The 21,417-nt window shown below is 39.4% G+C and overlaps 1 protein-coding gene across 6 annotated transcripts in view; it reads left to right on the forward strand.

The window, feature by feature from the left end:
• Positions 1-21,417, forward strand: part of LOC122975607 (synapsin-3-like) — a 117,124-nt gene that overhangs the window by 73,219 nt on the left and 22,488 nt on the right. The window lies entirely within an intron of this gene.

A 21,417-nucleotide genomic window follows, 5' to 3' on the forward strand; every position in this document is an offset into this window, starting at 1 on the left:
CTTGGCTGTCATTAACCATTGATAATGCCCAGTCAGATATTATTTCAGCCTCCAAACTAAAGTCTGAACCAACAGATATGCAACATTCCTCAGTTAGACAGTGGAGCAGCATGCGTGACAGGTGGATTTTAATTTGTGATGAAGACAGGAAGGTTCAGATTCATGGGAGGTCAGAGGAAGGCTGATGAGAGAACTGATTCACTCAGTCAGTATTACATATGACTTCACTCATACATAAAGAGGCAAAACAGCCCTGCATTCCTCACACACAGTATATCCACAAAGATAACAACATAAATCTGGCAGAAAGAAGGAAGCAGACCTAATAAGGGAATACATTATTGCATCAACTGCTTTAAAGGAAAGTTCACCCTTTAAAGGAATAGATCAACATTTTTCGAAATAAGCTTATTTGCTGAGTTAGTTGGGAAGACTGATACGATTAATGATGAAGCTAGAGCTGGGATATGGTTAGCTTAGCTTAGCATAAGGAGTGGAAACTGACTTTGTCCATAGGTACAAAAAAATCCACCTGTCAGCACCTCTAAAGCTCACTAATTAACACGTTACATCTCGAGTTGCGTGCTGAATCCATTTCTTGGCCTGGCCAAGAAAATGAGATAGCAGTGCTGGCAGGTGGAAAACCTTTTTTACCTTTGGTCTTTATACTAGCTAAGCTAACCATCTCCTGGATTGATTTTTAGCATGCAGACATGAGAATGGTATTAATCTCATCTAACTCTGTTCAAGAAAGCAAAGAAGCATATTTCCCAAGACGTCAAACGATTCCTTTAACACAAATGAACAGATTTTAGTGACAGTGTGGCTCCACTAATGTGTTTGATGTGACATCTGTCTTCCAGTCAATAACTGACCAAATGTAAAACATGTGATGTCACGCCCACATGTCAGGTACTGCCAGACTAAATACTAGGAGCAAATGCGCAGCAATAAATTATTTCAGTGGAACACTTGACATCAAAAATAGCATTTAATGTGGTTAAAGCAGCCTGCACTAATCTATGAATTAATATGGTTGATTCTTACTGTGTCGTCCACTCTTACAGTGTTGTCCACAGCTGTGTAATGCCGTATGAAAAGCTTCTTCTTCAGTTCGTTAAATTCCTGTAACATCTAACAGCAGTAGGGGAGATATGTTGATAAATCTGCAGCCTCTGTTCACTTTGTTTACCTCGATTAAATCACATGCAAATGACACCAGGCTACTAGTAAAAAACCACACATACCTCTGCACACTTTCGTCTGGTCATAACTTAGTGTTCTGCCGGTTTATGTTGGAGACATTAGCATACTGGAGCTCATTAATCCCGTGCATCAGTACTCTCTTCATTTCCAATGTTTCATGTTTGATTGAAATCATTGTGGTGCAAGTGTTATTGTGTCACAACATAAGATAGAGCAGAATTAACATGGATAGATCCGATCATATAAACAACTTCACCAAACAATTTTTTTCTCTCTTATTTCTGTTGTCGTGGTACTAATCGTTAAAAAAAAGCAACACGTTGAGGTGTTGTGTGTTCATGTCATGCCACTCTGCACTTTCCAGGCACCAATATGATTTCCATTCGTTGAACTACTATTGTCATACTTCACTGTGATCAACTCAACTGTTTCAGAGCTATCAGACCAGTGCTGTGATTGGCTGAGAGTATATTTATTAATCACCACACCCTCCAATCTATAGTCCACTTCATCCAGCTTTTTTGCACTTTGTGCTGCTGCACATACATGAACCACTTTTGGAGACATTCACACCTACCACTTGCCATTTGCGTGATTAAAATAGGTCCCCAGACGGGGATATCAGTTGTACAGATTCGAAGCACAATGGTTTCTTTCAGGAGCTTCCATTTTTCACTGATGCTCAACTATCATACAGGGAGAAATCCATCATGCCATAGACCAATTTGTACACCCACAAAAGCAGAAAATAGGCCAGAAGGCAACAGGGCCACATATCATTTTGACTTTTACAGTGCTTTTCTTTGTTCTGTGCTTTGTTTTTCTGCCATGCGTTTCATGTTTTTGGATTCTGTATCGCTTCATTTTGTTGTGTGATTGATTGTTGACTCATTAAATGTTTAGGCCTTCTAGAGTCCTCAGTAGACTTTCATGTGATAAAGAGCTATAAATGGACTTGAACTTACACCACTCTCCTCTCACCATTCAGTCTGTTTATACTCTCTCTAATCTGCACAGAAAGCACCAAGTTCAACCTCGTTCTCTGGTTTCTGTCAACAGGCCTTCTTGAAAATGTAGGAAGTCACAAACTGAAATAGAGCTTTACGAGGCAGATTGATGGAAAGAAGAAATAATTTATTGTGTAACAGTATACAGTATGAAGGAGTATTTTTCTTTAAGAATGAACAGTTGAATAGGGAGAGCTGCTCACCATATGTGTGTGGGATCACTGTGTCTTCTTGGCATGCAGCTGTCCTCACAGGATAAGATAGATGAAGTCCTCCTCTCTATTTTTCAGCTCAGCAAGAAGATCACTACATTTGAATATCTTTGCAATACTAGTGAAATCTTTGGCCAGTTATGTGCAAAACTGGATGCTCTACTTTAACTTCACTGTCAGAAATGGGACAACATAAAACGGAAGAGTCTCCAGAATATTCTGGTTATGTGTGTCTGTCACAGCTTGTCACTATGACTTGATCCACGCAACTGAAAAAACTGAGGACCCTCTGGAAATGATGTTTCCTAACTAGGCCACCACTTTGTAAGCATAATGCAGAGCAAAGTACATTTCATCTGAAAAAAGTCCAATTATAGAAAAAGGCCTGTTTTGAGGCTGGCCGGCCGCCGGGGGAGCAGACGACAGCATTGTGTACTGGAGGTCTTTAAGGCCTGCGTACTTCTGGGTTGACAAAAGAGAACAGAGCAGTGACTCAGAGGAAATACCTTTCATCCAACTGACAAGCCGCTAAAGAGACACAGGAAGAGGCGAAACTTGAAAAGATAGCACCGCCGGGAGCGACGGTCACCGAGGGAAAGCGTCCAGCCCTGACTCACTCGGCCCTGTTGCTCGGCCCACATGCCATTCTAGTTAAGTGGGACAGACAGGACGACCCCTGCTCTGCAGCGCTGTGCTGCAAGGAGACGGGTAGTGGAAGTCATGTCACAGGAGGAAAACAGTAATTGGATGTTTCCTAGTTGCAAAGAGTTGTGACCTCACTTCTAGGGTCGTAAGGAGGATTTGGGATCTTGTGGTTTAGCATTGGATCTCTCTCCAGCTTCTTGGGTGGCTGCATCATCAGAGAGGAAACACCTGTCTGGAATACTGACTACCACTACTAATGGCCAACAAAGTGCTTTTGAATGTGGTTATTGGTAGGATGGTGATATCACATAATATGATTTTCCCAGATCGTGTTTTAGTACTTTATCACGATAATCAGAGTATGTGCAATAAAATATTCCATTCTGGGATATTTACAAATGTTAAAGTAAAAGCACAATTTCTCGCCCTCTTTTGTGTGTTAGGTTATTTTTGGAGTTGTGTTTCTGGCCACCCAAAAGTGTAAGTCCAATATTAAATGTCCTTTTAGCTCTGTTTTGGCCCAACTCGCTGGTATTATTTGGCTGTTTAGCTGCCAAATGCTCCACTATGTTCACCACCTCTTTACTAACTTTGTCTGTCTGGTGTTTGGTGCTGGACAAGTATACTGTAATTTTTCCATTTTGGTCTATTCTGTAAGCATATCATCCATTGCATGTCTGTCCATCCTGGAAGAGGGATCCCTCCTCTGTTGCTCTTCTTGAGGTTTTTTGGGGGAAGCGTTTCCTTATTCAAATCGAGGTTCTAAGGATAGAGGATGTTGTATGCTGTATGTCGTACAAATGTATGCTGTATAAATTGCAAAGAAAAATTTACTTGATAGGTAGTATACACTGGGTTTATCAGAAATGCCTGAAGCTGCAGGAAATTAGGTTAATTAGATCTAGAAGAGTGGAGCAAAACAGTAAGTTGGTGGCAGTAAAATCTTAAAAAATTGCTGAAAGACGCAAAAACACTCCATAGACCTGAAAGGAAAAGCTGTTGGGTGACAATTGGCTGTGATTTGGTCGCTATGAGCAACGTCTTTGACATTACATGTAGTCATATAAGGACCTTTCACACCTACCTCATTTGCTCCGGACTTTCAGACTTTTCATTTTGATCCGAACCAAAATTACAGGTGTGAAACCTCTCCCCGACCACGGTCCGCACCAGACAGCCAAACATCAGTCTGACGAAAAGAGGTGGTCTGAATCATACTGAACAATGGTTTGGTTCATTTCTAGTGTGAAAACATTTTTTGGATGGTTTGAACTTTCGGACCAATTACAGGCAGTTCCGGCAGGCTATTGTCAGAACCAGAGAAAGGAAAAAGCCGTGGTAGCACATGGGGAGAGGAGGAGACCAAGTTTTTAATTGAAATATGGCCTGACGAAGTTATGAAAATAAACTGGAAAAAACTCATTAAAATGCCAACACTTTTCAAAGTATTTTCAGAGAGAATGAGAGAGAGAAGATATGAGAGGACAGGACAGCAATGCCACCTGAAGATAAAGTAAGTCATAATACTGTTATAGTGGCAATGAAATGAATCCGTTCATTTATTTTCTCAATTAATTTTAATTAACTAGTTAAAATGGATAGAAGGCTAACTGCCGAACTGTCAACACACTGACAACAGACGCACGCCATTCTACAAACCAATCAATGTCAAGTATAGGGGGACGCAGCCCACGTAGGTGATGATGACCTGACATACGTATATCATGTAAAGTTCTTAAGTGCGCTCACATAATTGCAATGTGAAATCAAAACTAACCAGATCAAATGTATACAATTTACCAAAAACTTGAACCTTGGTTCAGACTTTGGTTCGTACTTTCAGGTGTGAGAAGGCCTCACATCTGTTGTTATTATAAAATATGTGCTACTTTAGTATCATTTTGCATTTTTTAGGTTCAAAGATTAATTACTAAGAAACAAAAGATGGGCTCCTTTATTGGGTATATTTTGTTGTCATGTCTTTACATAGTTAGGAATGTATAGCCTATGCTAGCCTCAGTGCTATTATTTGGTGCTCTCTACAAACTGCTTAACTGCTCAGAAAATGTTTCATTCCACTCCATTTCACCCAATAATTTAAAGTTGACCACACAAAGAGTGGTCAATTCGACCCTGCTTGGCCAGCACATCAGTGGACCAGTTGGAGGAAGGAGGAGACAGAATGAATATAAATGAAAATAATTACTATAGGAAAGCAGCATAAAAGCCTGGTTAAGACAGAATGGACACAAGTGCTGTCAGAATTAATTTGGTTCGGAGCTATGTGACATTAGTTATCCTTTGATATCTTTGTAGCTTTTATCTGAACAATGCAGGCTGAATAGTTGGAAATGAGCTCAAAGCTCAGTATCTGAGAGCTGTCAGTGCAGTGACATATTGATTGTTTGGGTGGCTTCCGCGTCCCCACCCTCTCAGTTGAATAGGAAGTGATATCAAGGCCTGGTCTGTCCACTCCACTGAACATTTCAACAGATGCTCACTGTTTTTCAACTCCAGCACGTCTGTCATCTGATGTGGAGTTAAGACATCAGAGAAGGAAACACAAACATGGCCCTGACCCATGATCCCGCTCACAATGGGACTCCCCCTGCAATAAAATATGATGAACGGTCAGTAACTTCCTACTCAGGCAGGCCAAATGCAACCACAGCGCTTGCTGCACAGACGCAGGGTCCCCTGCTGTACTCTACTGTACATATTTGGTGTGTGTGCGGTCAGGAAACCCCACAAAATGACTATGTTGCATTACAGCATGAGACAATGAGACACCAGGCCTAACCATAAACACGGGCATATGACAGCATGGAAATAGCTTTGAGGAATTCCTTAAGGTTGAGGGAATGCCTAAACAAGGTCTGATGCTGAGCACAGTGAAAAAAAGAGTTTTGTAAGGTTTTATAGTGGTATATATATATATAACGCTGAAACTAGGTCATCATAGCAATGATCTGTTAGATTTCCATGTGAATAAACTTATATAAAATATAAAATATTTTTAAAATAATTATAATAATTGTAATTATAGAATAAATCTATTTTTGACAATTACACCCATTCTCCGGAAAGGCAGAATTAACAATGTGGAAAGGTTTCTGTTCTTGACTCACCAGTAAGTGGTATCAGGTGTCCAATCATATCTTAAAATCCACTACTTTTATATATTAGCAGTGGGTCAAAGGATTATGTGTAATATGACAGTTGTTGCTCTTAGTGATGAACCCACAAAGAATGAGCATCCAACTCTGCAGTTTCCCTTAACTCTATGGAACCTGGTAGCATGGTTTGGGTCATTGTTATGGATTTAAGTCCACAACTACTGCCAAGTGCCAAACAGCAGAAGTTAGTGACTAGCTTGCCAACATATTGGAGCATTTAGCAGCTAAATAGGCATCAGAAGTTGGTGGAGACCAAAACAGAGCTAAAAGAAGAGTAAATATTGGACTCATATTCACCAGGTGTTTGGAAACACGACTCCAAATAAATGCAAATGTTGCTCTGTGTCTGGTGGATGGGTAACTAAGCAACTGCTAACACGTTTGCCATATCAAGTTGAATATTATGACTAATAACTATGAATATTTCAGTGTTGTGTTTGCAGCATTTTCTGCTGTCCCTAAGTGGTTGAAAAAAATAAACTAATACTACTGATAACAGGGTTTTCCCTGGATTTTTTTTGAGACAAAGGTGGCAAAGGCTTCAAAGGACATGCATGGTGTGACGTATACAGTTTGAGTGCACACTTTTAGAGTGTTGTGCACTGGTGAAAGTGACAAAGTGAAAAAAATCATGATTTGACAGAAGGTGTCCATATCGATTTAAATTTTACACCAAGGTGGAACAGAAAGATGAAAAATAAAGGCTGTGACAAATGATGGTGTTTATTTTGTAGGTCTGGGACATTATGCTTATCTCCTGATTCAATGCTATCATCATACTTGGGTGCCAATTCGACTCAGAATCAATTCTCAATTCAATACCGATTCTCGACTGAATGAATAGAAAAATGGGTGCTATTTTCAGTCTCTTGCTTCAGTATACTGGGTGTCAAACCATTCACTGGTGTCCTTAGTCCACTGAAATACAATATGAAATTGAACTGGCAGATAAGATAAATTATTGAATTAATTCATTTGAAAGCATCTCACAGTCTCCTGTCTGTATGCGAATAACAAAATGAGGGGGAGGTGGAGTGCTCCACTGTGTTATTATTAACGTCATGTCTCCAGCAGTGGAGAGCAGCCTCTCTGCTGCACTGTTAGCTCCGGGGAAAGACATTGCTGTCCAACACGGTGAGCAAGCTCAGGGTTTTTGAAGTGAAACAGACTGGGCACAGAGTTATTTTCTTTGCAACAGAGTTGGTTTACGTTGTTTAATGCTGCAGTGTGTGTTGGTCAGCCGGTCTTGTTTGTTTCTGCTGGAGTTCACTACTCCCCTCCGCTAACATTAGTCTCTGAGTGACGGCGTAGAGAGTTCACAATATACTTATATATTTGTCAACAATATATACAATATATATTTGTCTCGCAAAGGTAGTTATTTAGTCATTAAATCAAAAAATGCTTACAACAGCTGCATTTTTTTGAAACTGAACAACAAGGTAAAGCTAGCGTGTGCACGCTGTAGACGGTCCGGATGCAGCACTGCCGTTGTAGTAGGAGTTCCGTCAACATCACATGCCAGAATTTTCAACAAAGGTGGCAGCCAGTAATGCAAAGGTGGCCCCCCTTTGAGTTTGATAGGCAGGGGAAACCCTGGATAAGAAGTACAAAGTTTTCATATACACCCAATATTGGCTGAGGTTGACTGACACCATAATGCGATGTATAGCTACACCCACTTAGCAAACACAAGAACCAGGGCTCTGCATGGCTAATAATTGCCATGCTAACTTTTGTGTTGGACAAAACATGTGCTGGAGCAAGTGTTGATGCTTGCATACCACTGTACTCATGACTTTCACCTCCTTCTAAGGAAGCTGATATTTACAGTATTGGTCAGATTATTTTCTGTGATGAGCTCTTAGAAATATCAACTAAAAGCAATAACTTTGTCTCAGACAACCACTTAAGTTGTTTTAGAAAGGAGCACAAACTGAGAAGTGTGTTTACTCATATCGCTACCCTATAAACCCGTGTGTTATTCCTTTTTAAGTATCACAGTGTGCTCCAATTAAATTAAGTAGAGTTCATCTTGAAGACACAGTAAACTGTACCAGTGTTTCTTCCGCTGAGAGAACTATAAAAAGATAGTGTTTCCCAGAAACCTGAGCAGCGGAGGGAAGGTGTGTGTGGGAGGAGGACAGAGAAAGTTAATTTAGGGAAGAGGGGAGAACCAGTGAGTCACCAACAGGTCAGAGGTCAAGGGTGTCAGCAGGGTCCACAGGATGCTGACGTCACACACTGCGAGGGTGGAGGGACTCAGGCAGGGTTAAATTTAGAAATGGCATCACAGTGTTAGGACACCCCTGTCAGTTTAATTTCCCTCTTGTTGAAACATATACTGTATAGAGTTTCTCTGCAAAACCATTCGAAAGCTCTGTTATCTACCCTTGATGTTTGGCAGGAAACTGAAGCAGTTAACGAGTTACTTTTGTAAATAATGAGTCATCTGACCTTTGATTAAAGAAGAATTATTGTTTTAAAAATAGTATCATTTCAGTGTCTCTGTGGGATGTGGCAAATACCACAGAAATGACTATTTATCATTAAACATCAACAAAACACAACAAAATCTTCTGAGTTCTATGGATTATCACTAAATCCAAGCAATACTGCCTTTGTGCCTCTTTCACAGTGGATTTCTATCTGTGTGATTGTTTAACATTGGTATAAAATGGCAGCTTTAAAACACAGCTCTAGTTCTCATGTAGTGTTTACTGTTGATATTTTAAAGCTGCAATAATTAATATTTTTATATTAACAATTGGTCTATGTTTAATGTGAAAGATGTTGCTTCTAGTGACAAATCCTCAAAGAAATATCCGCCAACTTTGTAGTTTTCTTTGACTATACAAAGCTTTTTGGTGTCTTTCAGCTCATTGTTTTGTTTTTACGGCCTACAACTTCACTGTGTCTGTTCACTCTCACTGCTCTCATCAACCTTGTTTCTAGCAGCATCAGGCAGCAGGTTTCCAGCAAAAAGGCTCTGATAAACTCGCTGTGACCTGTCTAAACAGCAGTGAGTGAGTAACTTACTCATGAACCTAATGAATCATTTAAAAAGCCAGATATTTACCTCAGGAGTTTGAAGACAAAACAGAGATAAATGGAGAGTGACTACTGAACTAACAGTACCAGTCAAAAGTTTGGGCACACTTTCTTATTCAAGTGAATGAGAAGGTGTGTCCAAACTTTAGACTGCTAATTTGCATTCAACTGGTGCCTAAAACACAAGCCTCCAAATGAATGCTAATATTCCTCTGTGTCTGTTGGTTGTTTGCAAACATGTTCGCTGTAACACCTTTATATGGTGATAATATGGCAGTGTTGTGTTTCTAGCTTGTTGCACTGCACCCAAGTGGCCAAAAAAATCAATTACTGTAGGTTTAAGATCAGTGGCCCCTATATGTTTTGGCTGGTAACCCCTTTAAAATGAAAAAGTAGTGCAACCAAAGAGTGATTTGTCCTTGTCAGACTGTTTCATTTGAAGGATTTTTAGAGGCTTGAAAAAAGTGAAAGTATTCTAAGAGATACATACTGTATGTTTTTCTTTTTTAAAGGATTTTTGGGCGTTTTAGAGGAAATAAAGGAAGATAGAGATGGGGAATGACCAAGGTATCCAGTGGGACTTGATCTGGGGACATTCTTATTCATGGTCATCTGCTAGGCCACCAAGACAATCCCTATATTTTTCTTTGTTTATCCATATGATCTCATTACCCCTATGACTTTTCTTGGGATCCCTTTGAGGGTCTTGACGCCCAGGTTGGGAACCACTGTTCATTTTCTGCTAAGTGAATGTCATCATGTGACATCATGTGTATTTGTTAGTCTCCCAGGAGAAGAAAATAAAATACACCAATCTCAATGGACATACTTCACCAATATGTGTTTTGAGCTATGACAAACTGTTAAGGGCGGGTTTTCCATTAAAACTCAGTCTTTCTGTGGGTGATGAACCCTCCCCTGGCTGAGACCAGAGGGTGTGGGCTTTGTTGACTATTTGACCATGATTTGCTGGACAAACCGCAGTAGGAGGTAAGTCATCCCACATTTATTTTTTACGGCTGGAATCCCCCATTAACCAGACAGGAGACTCTACACAAACATTTATGCACAGCATGGAAACACAGTCACATTACGCAATTATTTTTCTAGCTGTTAAGAAATTCATAATAGTGTTTAGATAGCTTATAATAACAGCGTTTTTGTTTAACATTGACACAGGATCTCTGCCTTATCTGAGTCATATCACAAACACTTGACCTTCTGTTGTGTTTGTTCCTTTATTGTAACCCCTGGAGATGAACAAAACCTGAATTTCATTTACAATTTCATTTGTTGAACTAATGCAAATGTGCTGTTTAATCTTGAGCACAATCGCTTCTCTCTTGGAGTGGTTGTTTCATGTCAGCATTTCTCAAGAGCAATGGTTCTCAACCTGAGGGTCGGAACCCCCAACGGGTTTACAAGACAAATCTAAGGGGTCGAAAGGTTATTACTGGTGTAAGAAACAATAAAAAACAAAAGTATACCACACAAAATTGTTGTTTTTTTTGGTACATTTTTATAATATTTGCTTTTTCCTCAATGTTTAGTTTAACACCGTATAGTTCAGGACTACAATTTGAATCTGCATTTAAATGAAAAATTGTAAAAAGGATACATTTCTCTACAATTTAATTGCTCACAATTTATACATCCAACCTGTGGCAAGGGGTCACAATTGGACATTGATTTGCATTAAGAGGTCAAAAGCAAAAAAAATGTAGAATCACTGCCCTGGGGTTTACTAAACTTGGGTTTTTGAGGGCCAGTACCAACATTTTAGAATAGTTGATACTAGTAGTACTGTAGAAGTTGGTTGATTCTAAAGAGATATACTAATCTTTTATATAATTTGAAAAGTTTGGTATTAACACAAATGACAACAAACATTACTGCTCATTACATACACTAAGCTAGTTATGTTCTTGTCTTTGTTTGTTAGCTATCAGGATATCTCCACAACTAAATTTAGTTGATCATAGGATGATAGATGGTGTAAATAACACGACTACATTGTCATTTATAAAGGATTTAAAGTTTGCATTTATTTTATATTATGGCTCATAACTCCTGAGACATGAGGCATAGAAGCAAAATTCACTGGATTTCTTGGTGCAAGACAATTCTTTCAGTATATGGAGATTTCTAGGAAAACAAATGGTCAGTTGCTACAGTATTAAGTTATTAAGTTGTTATTTTCAAACCCCTACCATTTTCCTACAGTTGCCAAGTTCTTTTATTATCAAGTACACATCAACTACATCTTTGACGGCACATAGTGTACAGCAATGAACATATCTGTTGTTCTGAGTTTCTCCTCCTTGTACAAAATCCTAATAAGTATCCAAAAATCATGGCTGCCATCAGCCAATCAGCATACATGTTTAGTCACCATGTTTATTTTGATGCAAATCCAGATGGAGATTACACATTCCTTAACATTTCCCGTCATTAAAATATCATTAGATGATTGTACAGCCTAAGTGCCTTCATGTTATTCATGATATCAAAGTATAATACAGTTATTGCTCTAATATTGCAGTAAAGTATTACAGAGTACCACCCATTTCTGCTGCTTGCACAGCCGTTATAAATCCAGACTTGCTTTGCCACATCCAGCTGTTCCAAAACATCTTCCTCCTTGATGTTTCTCCTCTCTCCTCCCTATGTACCGTGTCTTAATTGGAAACAGTGGCGGTGCTGACATTTGGGCTGAGCCCTGGTATGCACTCTGCAGCAGCCCGCCTTTCCTTCCTCCGCTGTCAAAAAGTTGCTGACTCCTCTTGCCTCATGTATCCCTTCACTCAGTGTACCTTATCAGAAACAGAGAGCTGGAAACATTTCCTAATATGTCCTAAATTTACTGTCATGTAGTGACATTCACAGTGAGTGAAAGTGTCAGCATTCTGCAGTTGATTTGTGCGTTTTTGAATCTAGAATCCAGCTTCTGAGTTTGCACCTGTTACACTCATGTGGTGTCTTCTCTAACCTTTTTCTAACCTCCAAACTTAAGAACACATCACACTATTTTAGAAATCCATGGCTGTGGTTTTGGCATTCAAAATGTATACTCTCTGGAGAGAGTGAATGACTTTAACTCCATGTTCTTGATTATATGATTTACAGGTGAAGTACATTCAGTGAGTTCATTGTTTGACCAGTTTGACTTCCCATTCTGCCTGTTGTTGCTTTTGAAAATAACTTGATACTAAGTTTGTGGGATTTAATTTAAGCTTTGGCAAACTGTAATTTTCTTGACAATGTTGCATGAAATTGTGGCAAACCACTGAGTGAAGCCCAGTGTAACGGTAGTTAAAGCAACACTCCATCTGCTCCATCAAATCCAGACTCCAACATCTGCTTTACATCCTGAGAGTTACAATGAAGCTGCATGTTTAGAGCATCCAGCTTCCTTCATTAAATGTACTTTCTGTGGAAACAGGATATTGGGGCGGGACATAGAACAGGAAGGAATTATTCAAAGAAAGGCTGCATAGACGTTTTCTTGGAAACATCGTGGTGACAGAAAGGCGACTGAATTGTCGGCAGCTGAGCAGCTTTCATGGAGAGCCAGAAATGTGTGACCCTGACCTCTGACCTCCTTGGGTTGTGGAAAATGGGATCTCTAAAGTGTCTCAAAAAATAAATTTGACTTAAAGCTTTCTTCCTGTTTGCATACACTTTTCTGTCAGGTTGCTCACAGATGCAGGTTTGGATCTGTGATTGTTTTCGCCAACATCACTAAGCTGAAGGTATTGACTGAATGATTCCATTCAGTCCATGGATCATGGGACAGGGAATCCAAAACTGCATACAGTCACCTCATTTCTGCTCAGCCTTTTCCAAGACCTAATACTGCAGGAGCCCCTGGAAAATGGGAATGAAACATCACTTTTCCTTTTAGACTGAGAGGAATGTGGCACAGCGTTGATGGTTTTTGCAGGATTGGCTCGCCCGAGGCCCGTCTGTCCTGCTGACGGCGGGTCTCTTGTTTTTTTCCTTCTTCTGAAGCAGGAATGTAGGTTAGTGAATTGATTAGCGCTAATAAGGCTTGTCCAGGTCCCACGACCACATAGAAGCTGAACTGAAATAGCTCCACTTTAGTACAGTCTGGACATGTACTTAACACTGACTTTCAAACAAATCTGTGTTTATTTAAAATGATCAGACTGGACTGAAGCGGTGGCTGTGTTCTGTTATTAAATCATATTGGTTAACCATCTGTAATATTAACCACCTGTGAGACCACTGAATAATTACAAGCAACTCTTATACGTGCAGTTTTTGTACAGACGTACCATGACGAGACTGCAAGACCTGCGACTGGTCATCTTGGGCTGTTTTCTCCTACAACTTTTTTATTCTGATGGAGATTTTGATGAATAGTGACTAAGTTGAAGAAAGACTCAGTAACACATATCTAGCTAAGCCATCTTCACCCTCTGCTCACTGCTATCGCGACTCTGTCATTGTGAATGAAAGAATGTAAACATGGCTGTATTCAGTAAGGTGCGGTTACCTGGATGTAACTCCAGTTCTATGAGTAAAATGAGCAAAAGGAAATGGAAGAGTACAAACACAGTTACTGTGGGGAATACAACTTATGCATTAAATGACCTCTTCACATACAATCAGTATGGGGCAAGTTACTTGAAAATTACAATTGCTCATTTAAAAAGTAATTACGTTACTTAACATTACTCTCTACAGTACTTTTATTACTCAGCCCAGCTTCATCAAAGGTGCCATTAAACAATTCCAAAGACTTCACACTCACATGTCGCATCTTCTGTATTTAACAGGTGTAGAAATAGTTTGGAGGTATTTACCCTCCATTGACAGTTAGCTTAACTTTAGCCCTTCATGCAGCACTCCGGAAGTTTCATCCTCAGTGAAACTGCAGGGCTCACACACCTTCAAACTCTGAACAAAACCCAGCTGATTCCTAAATGTAGGCTTTCCATTGGCTAACATTAGCAAGCCAGCTAACACAATGTCCAATTTCCTGTCTTGTGGCGGAGGCTAGCTGTTTCCCCAACTTCCAGCACCCTACCGGAAAAGTCTTTTCACTGTCAAACTCCTGGTAAATCAGCAAACAAGCTGATCCCCAAATTGTTTAAGTAATTGAGCATTACTGGGATTAGTAAATGTAATGTAATTGCTCAATTTCACATTCTAATCGTTACACTGTTGCTGAAAAGTAATCACATTACTGTATGGCAATAGTAAGTAAAGCATTATAAACCTAGTTTAGTACAGGTAGAATATAGATATACAGACCTGAGCACATGTATTTACCCTTCCTATTTGCTTGTTCAGTGTTAAGTTATTTAAAAATAATAATAATCACGTTTTATGCATACAAGAGACAAGCACTGATGAATCATTTTTTGGCACACCGTAATATTTATGCTGTACTATATTAAGGTTTTTGGCAGTATGCACTGCTATTTGTTTATTTTGTTTTTGACTCAATAAGTACATATTGCCAGCTTTATTTTTAGAAGTGGATGAAACATCCTGTATTTGAAAAAAACTTCCAGAATGACACAGACGGTCATGGCAACTTCCACTAAAAAAGATTCTTGTTCTTAATTTTGGGGACATATTTAGTAATATGTAGCTGATGCTTTGGCAATTTGACATTAACTCAACTTGTAATACTCTGTACAGATGGTTGCTTATTTAATCTAAATCTGACTTAATAACAAATGGTTGTTGTTCCATTTTCCCAGAAAGCAAAGATCCTCCCAAAGCATGACTGTAGATTGAATCACTCTTGTACTGTATGGTATTTCTTGGCAACTGAAGGGAGCAAAAATTACAAAGGGCTGTTCATCTCAGCTATTGTACTGTACATTACTTCCACTTTCGATCACTTAGAAAGCTGTGATGACAAAGCAGGTGGCTTGACCACCTAAAGATGCCACTAATCATCTCCGTAACTTCTCCATCAGCACCTCGGTGTTGTCAGGAACAGTCCGCCCTGGAAACTTCCATCCTCAAGAATAAGTTGTGTTTTCCAGACAACTGTCTTCCTCATGGAAATACACCAGGACGGACCATAATGGAAGCCAGATGAGCTTAAATTCCACAACAATAATTACCATACCCCATTAGACAGCTCTACTGTATACACTTTAAAACAATGGGCATCTAAGTTGCAATTTTGGGCGGATGTCAGCCTAAGGGGTTACCATGACAAACTGGCTGTTATGGGGGTGTATCCAGGAACTCCTGAATGTGTCATGCACACAGTATGACACTGAGTTTAGGGACACTTTGAAATTTTTAATATTTTTCACTTGAAACTCATTTCAATTTATGAAATGAAACATCGTAGACATGAGAACAGATGTTATAATTCTTAGTCCTTATTTTAAGACAGAATACATCAAAACCTTCCCTCATGTTGACATCTGCGGTAAAACACAGGCGGAGTGTCTTTCACAATAATACAGTATGAGGAGTGTGGGAGATATGTGAAAACTGGTAGCTGAAGCTTAAATTTAGATCTGAAGGTTAATTTTTCACAGTAATAGACAGTTTACCTCCAGTTAGTGGTTGCTGCTCAAATAATGAGTAACATGATAATCTGAATAAGACCCTGCAACATTTGAGCTTACAGGTGGTTTTTGGTGCTCATATTACTGTTAAGATATGAGCAGTATCAATTTACCATGTAAACCACATTTGTACTCCATAGTGAGACAACGCAAATATTTCCCTTTTCCCTTTTGTTTGTAAAACTGGAAACATTTTGTTCCTCGGTTCACAGCTTAGGTGATAAATCACCCTTCCTGGCTTTTCTTGTCTTTATTGCTCCATACTGTGTATGTTCAGACAGTTGGAGCACTACACTCCATGTGTTGAAAAGACTAAGAGCGGTCCTGGGAGGCGATGTTTTGAGCTAAATGCTAATCTTAGCATGCTAATATGCTGACAAATAATGCTAAAAATATTAACTTGATGTTTTGCAGGCACAGTATCATTTTTACCATGTTCGCCTTCTTAGTTTAGTGTGTTAGCATGCTAATATTTCTAATTAGCACAACACACAAAGTACAGCTGAGATTGATGGGAATGTCATTAATTTGGTCATAAACCAAAGCATTGGACAAATCAAATTTCTGACCTTATGATGGCATTGAGAGATCACCAAAGTGATCACAATTCATCCTGATCTGATGACAGTCTGTCTAACAAGTGTAGAGATAAAACCAAAAATGTCAACCTCATGGTGGCGCCAGAGGAAAAGTCATTATGGTCATTAGGATTCATGCTCTGGGTACCATGAATGTCTGTACAAAAGTTCATGGCAATCCAATTGTTTTTAAGATACAGTGCACTGGACCAAAGTGGTGGACCGACCTCCATCAGACCAACAGAGCCACTAGTGTGGCTAAAAGAGCCATAATACTCATAAGCCCTTCATACTGAGCTCTTGTACCCATTATCACAGTGTAAAATATGCCCTCCCATGGACTATTTTCAGAATGAATTTTTATTTCCAAGGCCCATATATCCACTTTTATACCCCTTTAAGGTGAACGGTTACACTTTCAAAGAAAGCTGAATCCATTCCTGTCAGGTGTATGAATTCAGTCAGTAACTCAGCACAGACTTACACGATAAACATTATTGGTCTCCTGAGGCCCACTTAATCCTCAGGCTGGGTTTGATGTGGGCAAGCTGTCTTTGGTGCCATTGCGGTCGGACTCTTGAAAAGGATTCTGGGTCAGGGTCCCCTGCTCTTGTCGTCTGCCCAAACCATTGTGCCTCATGTCTTCTCCTTGATGTGGCAGGTTTGAGTGGCCATAATAAAAATTAAGAGATCATAAATGCAGGATGGATGCACCATGTGTTTTGCTGGATAATGCACAAGCCCCTAAAGACTGATTCAACTCCTTGGCTTTGTGTTTAATACTTGTAACAGAGTGGGCTTTACATTATTTTATTTTATCATATGAATTAGATTGGCAATAAATACAAGTTGTATTGCCCCACATAGCACAAAATGATGATAATCTGAAGGGACTGATAGAGTTGCTGATAAAAAGTCAGGCCTGTAATTTATCTTAGAAATACACAAGTTTTATGCTTTTTTTTTTTTTTTACAAAGTGACTATACTTAAGTCACTAACAGGCAGTGGTAATTCAGTATTCAACTGGTGCAGAAGAAGTAGAAATTAGTTTGGTCAATGTTGTAATTCCTGCTGATTACCTATAGATCAACATGAAGGTCACAGTACAATTAGAACTGTACTTATTAATATTTTTATCATTTGAGCTCATCTATTGTCTAATGTTTGACTTGGAATAGCAGAAAAAATGATAGGTATAACTGATAACAATAATGATGGCTCAGTTTCATTCCAGTGTCAAAGGAAGCCATACTGGGGAACCATCATGCACTATACCAGGGTCATGAATTTTGAAAAACTAAATGGGATTCAGCCACCATTAATGGTATTAATTGCACCTGTGCTTTCCCTACTTTGATATGTCTGCTATGAAAAAGGTTTATTGCTTGTAGGGATTTGAGATTGAAATAGGTCTGGAAACAGAAGTTTGAAGAACACTCTCACCACACAATTAATTTAGTAGCTGTTGTGGAGTTTTTTAAAAAAATTTTATCACATATATTATATCTGCAAAGGAAGATTGTGTGATATGACCAAAAGTTCCACAACAGCTATTAAACTGACCTTGTAGTAACTGATTTGTCAGCAAGTGGAGATGTTTTTAGTTGTGATTGGCCCTAAAACAGTAAAATACAGAAATACAGCTAGTTTGGACCTGCTGTTCTTCATGCTCTAATGGTCCCTTCATGTTTTGAATGTGCACAGTGGGATTTGGAAACTTCCACTACACTAAAAAAAAAACTTTTTGGGATTGGAATGCCTCAAGGTGTTTTGAAGTTAGGGAAGCATGAGTCCCCTCAGACACTGACCTGTAGTGACTCACTTACAGCAAGCCTGGTATATACAGCCGGAAGGAGGGGGTGTGTGTGGGCTGGATGGGCTTCCCTGAAGTATTTCCATAATTTGCCAGGTCGTCTAGAACATTTACTGTAAATGTGACCAGTGAAATCACCCACCATATATTAAGCTTTTTTAGCATGTGACTACTTAACGTCTTTACCACACCCGATGCCTTTTACAGATATGTTGGGAACAAAAGGCCGTGTGGCGCTGATGCAGCTGGGATGAAACAAAAAGCTGAAGTTTTAAACCAAAAGTTCCACATCTGAGAGCTCACAAGCGTTAATGGCCACCAAGACTTTTTTTTAAGGATGGAAACTTGTTTTGTTGAACCATCTCAAGAATATCAAATCACTGTAAAATAAAGACACTTCCCATAAAATAACTTCCTTTATGTCTGAGGGGAAGGTTCCAGCAATAATCCACACCTGTGACATAGAATCTGTTTTAGCTGATTGTTTTATGTATTTACAATATTAGCAACAGAGTCTTAAAAGTTGAAAATAAGGATTAAACACCATTACACAAAACAAATTCTGTAAAAAAAAAAAAAGTGGAAGATTGCAGTGAAATATTTTTTATGGTGAAATCATTCAGTGGAATTGCTGCTATCTTCCAGACAATCTGGCTGATATGGTGACTAAATGTCAGTGAATTTCTGGCCTGATGTTCTTAAATAAGGCAATCGTATGTGTATGTTCTCCTCCCCTAATAGTGTTAAAGCAGTGAAGGTGACAGTGCATGTTTTTGTGGTTTGTGAATCAAAAAAGAATACAAGAGAGAGCACACATTTCTGTCTGACGCTCCAGTTTCAGGAGGAGAACAGGATGTGGTCGTCTCTCCCCGGCATGTTCAGCGTCTGCCGTCATTGCCACACTGATGAGAATGACTGGAAGGAACATGTTCAGACAGAGTGGGTGGCTGCAGCTCCGTCCACCCAAAACACCCTCTCCTGCAGACAAACACAGACACCCACACAGTGCTGCCACTGGGCTCTTCTCAGATACTCGCTAAACCTCAGGAATTTTATCGTTCGTCACATGACACGCAACTGCGGTAGAAGTTTTCAACTTCCCACCAGACTGATGTACAACACAAAGATTATTATCTCATTTTGTTTGGAAGGTGTGTGCTCTCCCTTGTTTTCTTATTTGATTCACAAAACCACAAGAACATGCACTTTCAGCTTAATTCATTAAAGACAGTTTAGACACATTATATGACATTAATTGTGTGCCACATTTACAGTAGTTAATATTTTTTCACTCAGTTTTGAATTGATAACATCACAATTTATTTATCATTTTGATTGCAAGTACAAGATCATTAGTGACTGATGTTTCTATATGGAGAGATCAATAGGAAATGTAAATGAAAAAGACTCCATTAACCTGTAGCATCGTCCTTAAATGTACTCTTGTGAAGACTGGAGGTAGGACAGGATCCCCCTGAGTCAGGGCCCTGGTTGTAATGGAGTAACAGTTATGGCCTCTCAGATTATGATCCTTAAGATCATGGTGGTAAGAGGATGGCTAGGTGACAGTAAGATGATTGGCCACATATGATGATGTAAGAATTTAAAGGAAAAGTTTGACATTTAGGGAAATATAAAGCTAGCGGCTGACTAACCTAAGTCCACCTATCAGCATCTCTAAAGCTCACCAATTAACACGTGGTATCTTCTAACAAAGTGTAAAAACTACAAATCGCCATTTTACAGTCTTTGTGACAAACTGAGTTACAACAAAGACTTGCTGCATGGCAAATGAAAACCAAAACACTGAAGGATATTAGAAGTAGACTTTGACACAGGAACTATCTACAGGATAGGGCCTCAAGATTAATTTTAAAAAATGGGGCCCACATTTAGACCCTTATCATGTCAGTTGATGTTGTGCTTTTGTGGTGTATACTTCCTAACAAATGTTCAATTAAATTATTGCAATCAAATGGACACACAGTAAGCCTGGACCTTTTGGGGTACGCCGGAGATCTGGGGCCCTGGAGCAGCTGCCCACTTTGCCTAAATGGAAAACCAGCCTTGTCAAACTGCCTTAAAATGGAAAGTCAGAGCTTTAACATCATAGCCATTGTTTCATTTTAAACCAGTGTAGTGGGGTACAGAGCCAACAATGTCCAAATACACACTTTATGGATGACTTCCAGTGTCTTAATGATTTTGTTTGTATCTGTTGTTGGAATCGAATCATAGTTGTTCAGTTTGTTGTTCAGTTTATCATTTATAAGTTAGTTATGTTAAGTTTATCATTCAGTTTGCCATTGCTGTAGAATGACTTTATTGTCTCACGTCATGAGTTCCTATATCCATATTCTTCTCATTTGCATTTACTTCTTTTCTTTAATTTACACTTTAATAAACAATTCATATACACAGCACAGCACTTGAATCGAATTACAAAGTAGACTTCCAAGTACAGTCTCACCTCCCTTCTGTAATCTGGCTCTTGTAAAGTGATAATAGAGACAATTAGGGTACACTTTATCTTGGCAGCGTGTCAGCCAGGCCTCTACTGTTAGAATCTGTCAACAGAGGCAGCGTTCACACCCTCTAGCTGCGCGATGTCTGCTCAGTGCTCTGCACAAAACAAGCTGACAGCAACATAAGGATGTGCAGTCTTGTCGACTGTTAGGGAGGGTTTGGATGAAGCGACAGCAGCTGGCCAGGGCGTTTTCTTCCTCTTCGCAGGTCTGAGCTCTCCATGCATAATTTGGCCTTGTGCCTCTGGCCTGAATATCACCTGATCTTATGGCATACCTCGATATAAGTGATTACATGTGTTTCAGCATCATAATTGCTGTAAACTTTGACTCAGGGGCCCTTTACATAACCTGGCATTGCTGCCTTAGATTTATTTCACACAGGGAAAACTGGAAAAGTCCCTCTTTAGATTACAGTCCCATTTACAATCATATCAGTAGATTTATCAAGGGGTGTTTAAACCACAGGGAGGTTTGAAGTAATCTGTTGATGTTTCATCCACTTCAGTTCTGCAAAACTATGAGAAACAGCACGTTTGCGGTCTGTTGGTTTGTCCAAATCCATCCCAATGAGCTGTGGTCTTCCAGCCAGCTTCCCAGAATCTCCCTCTTTTGTGTAATAAACCCAACATTCTTG

Source organism: Thunnus albacares, chromosome 23 (assembly GCF_914725855.1).
Source record: "Thunnus albacares chromosome 23, fThuAlb1.1, whole genome shotgun sequence".
In the NCBI taxonomy this organism is placed as follows: domain Eukaryota; kingdom Metazoa; phylum Chordata; class Actinopteri; order Scombriformes; family Scombridae; genus Thunnus; species Thunnus albacares.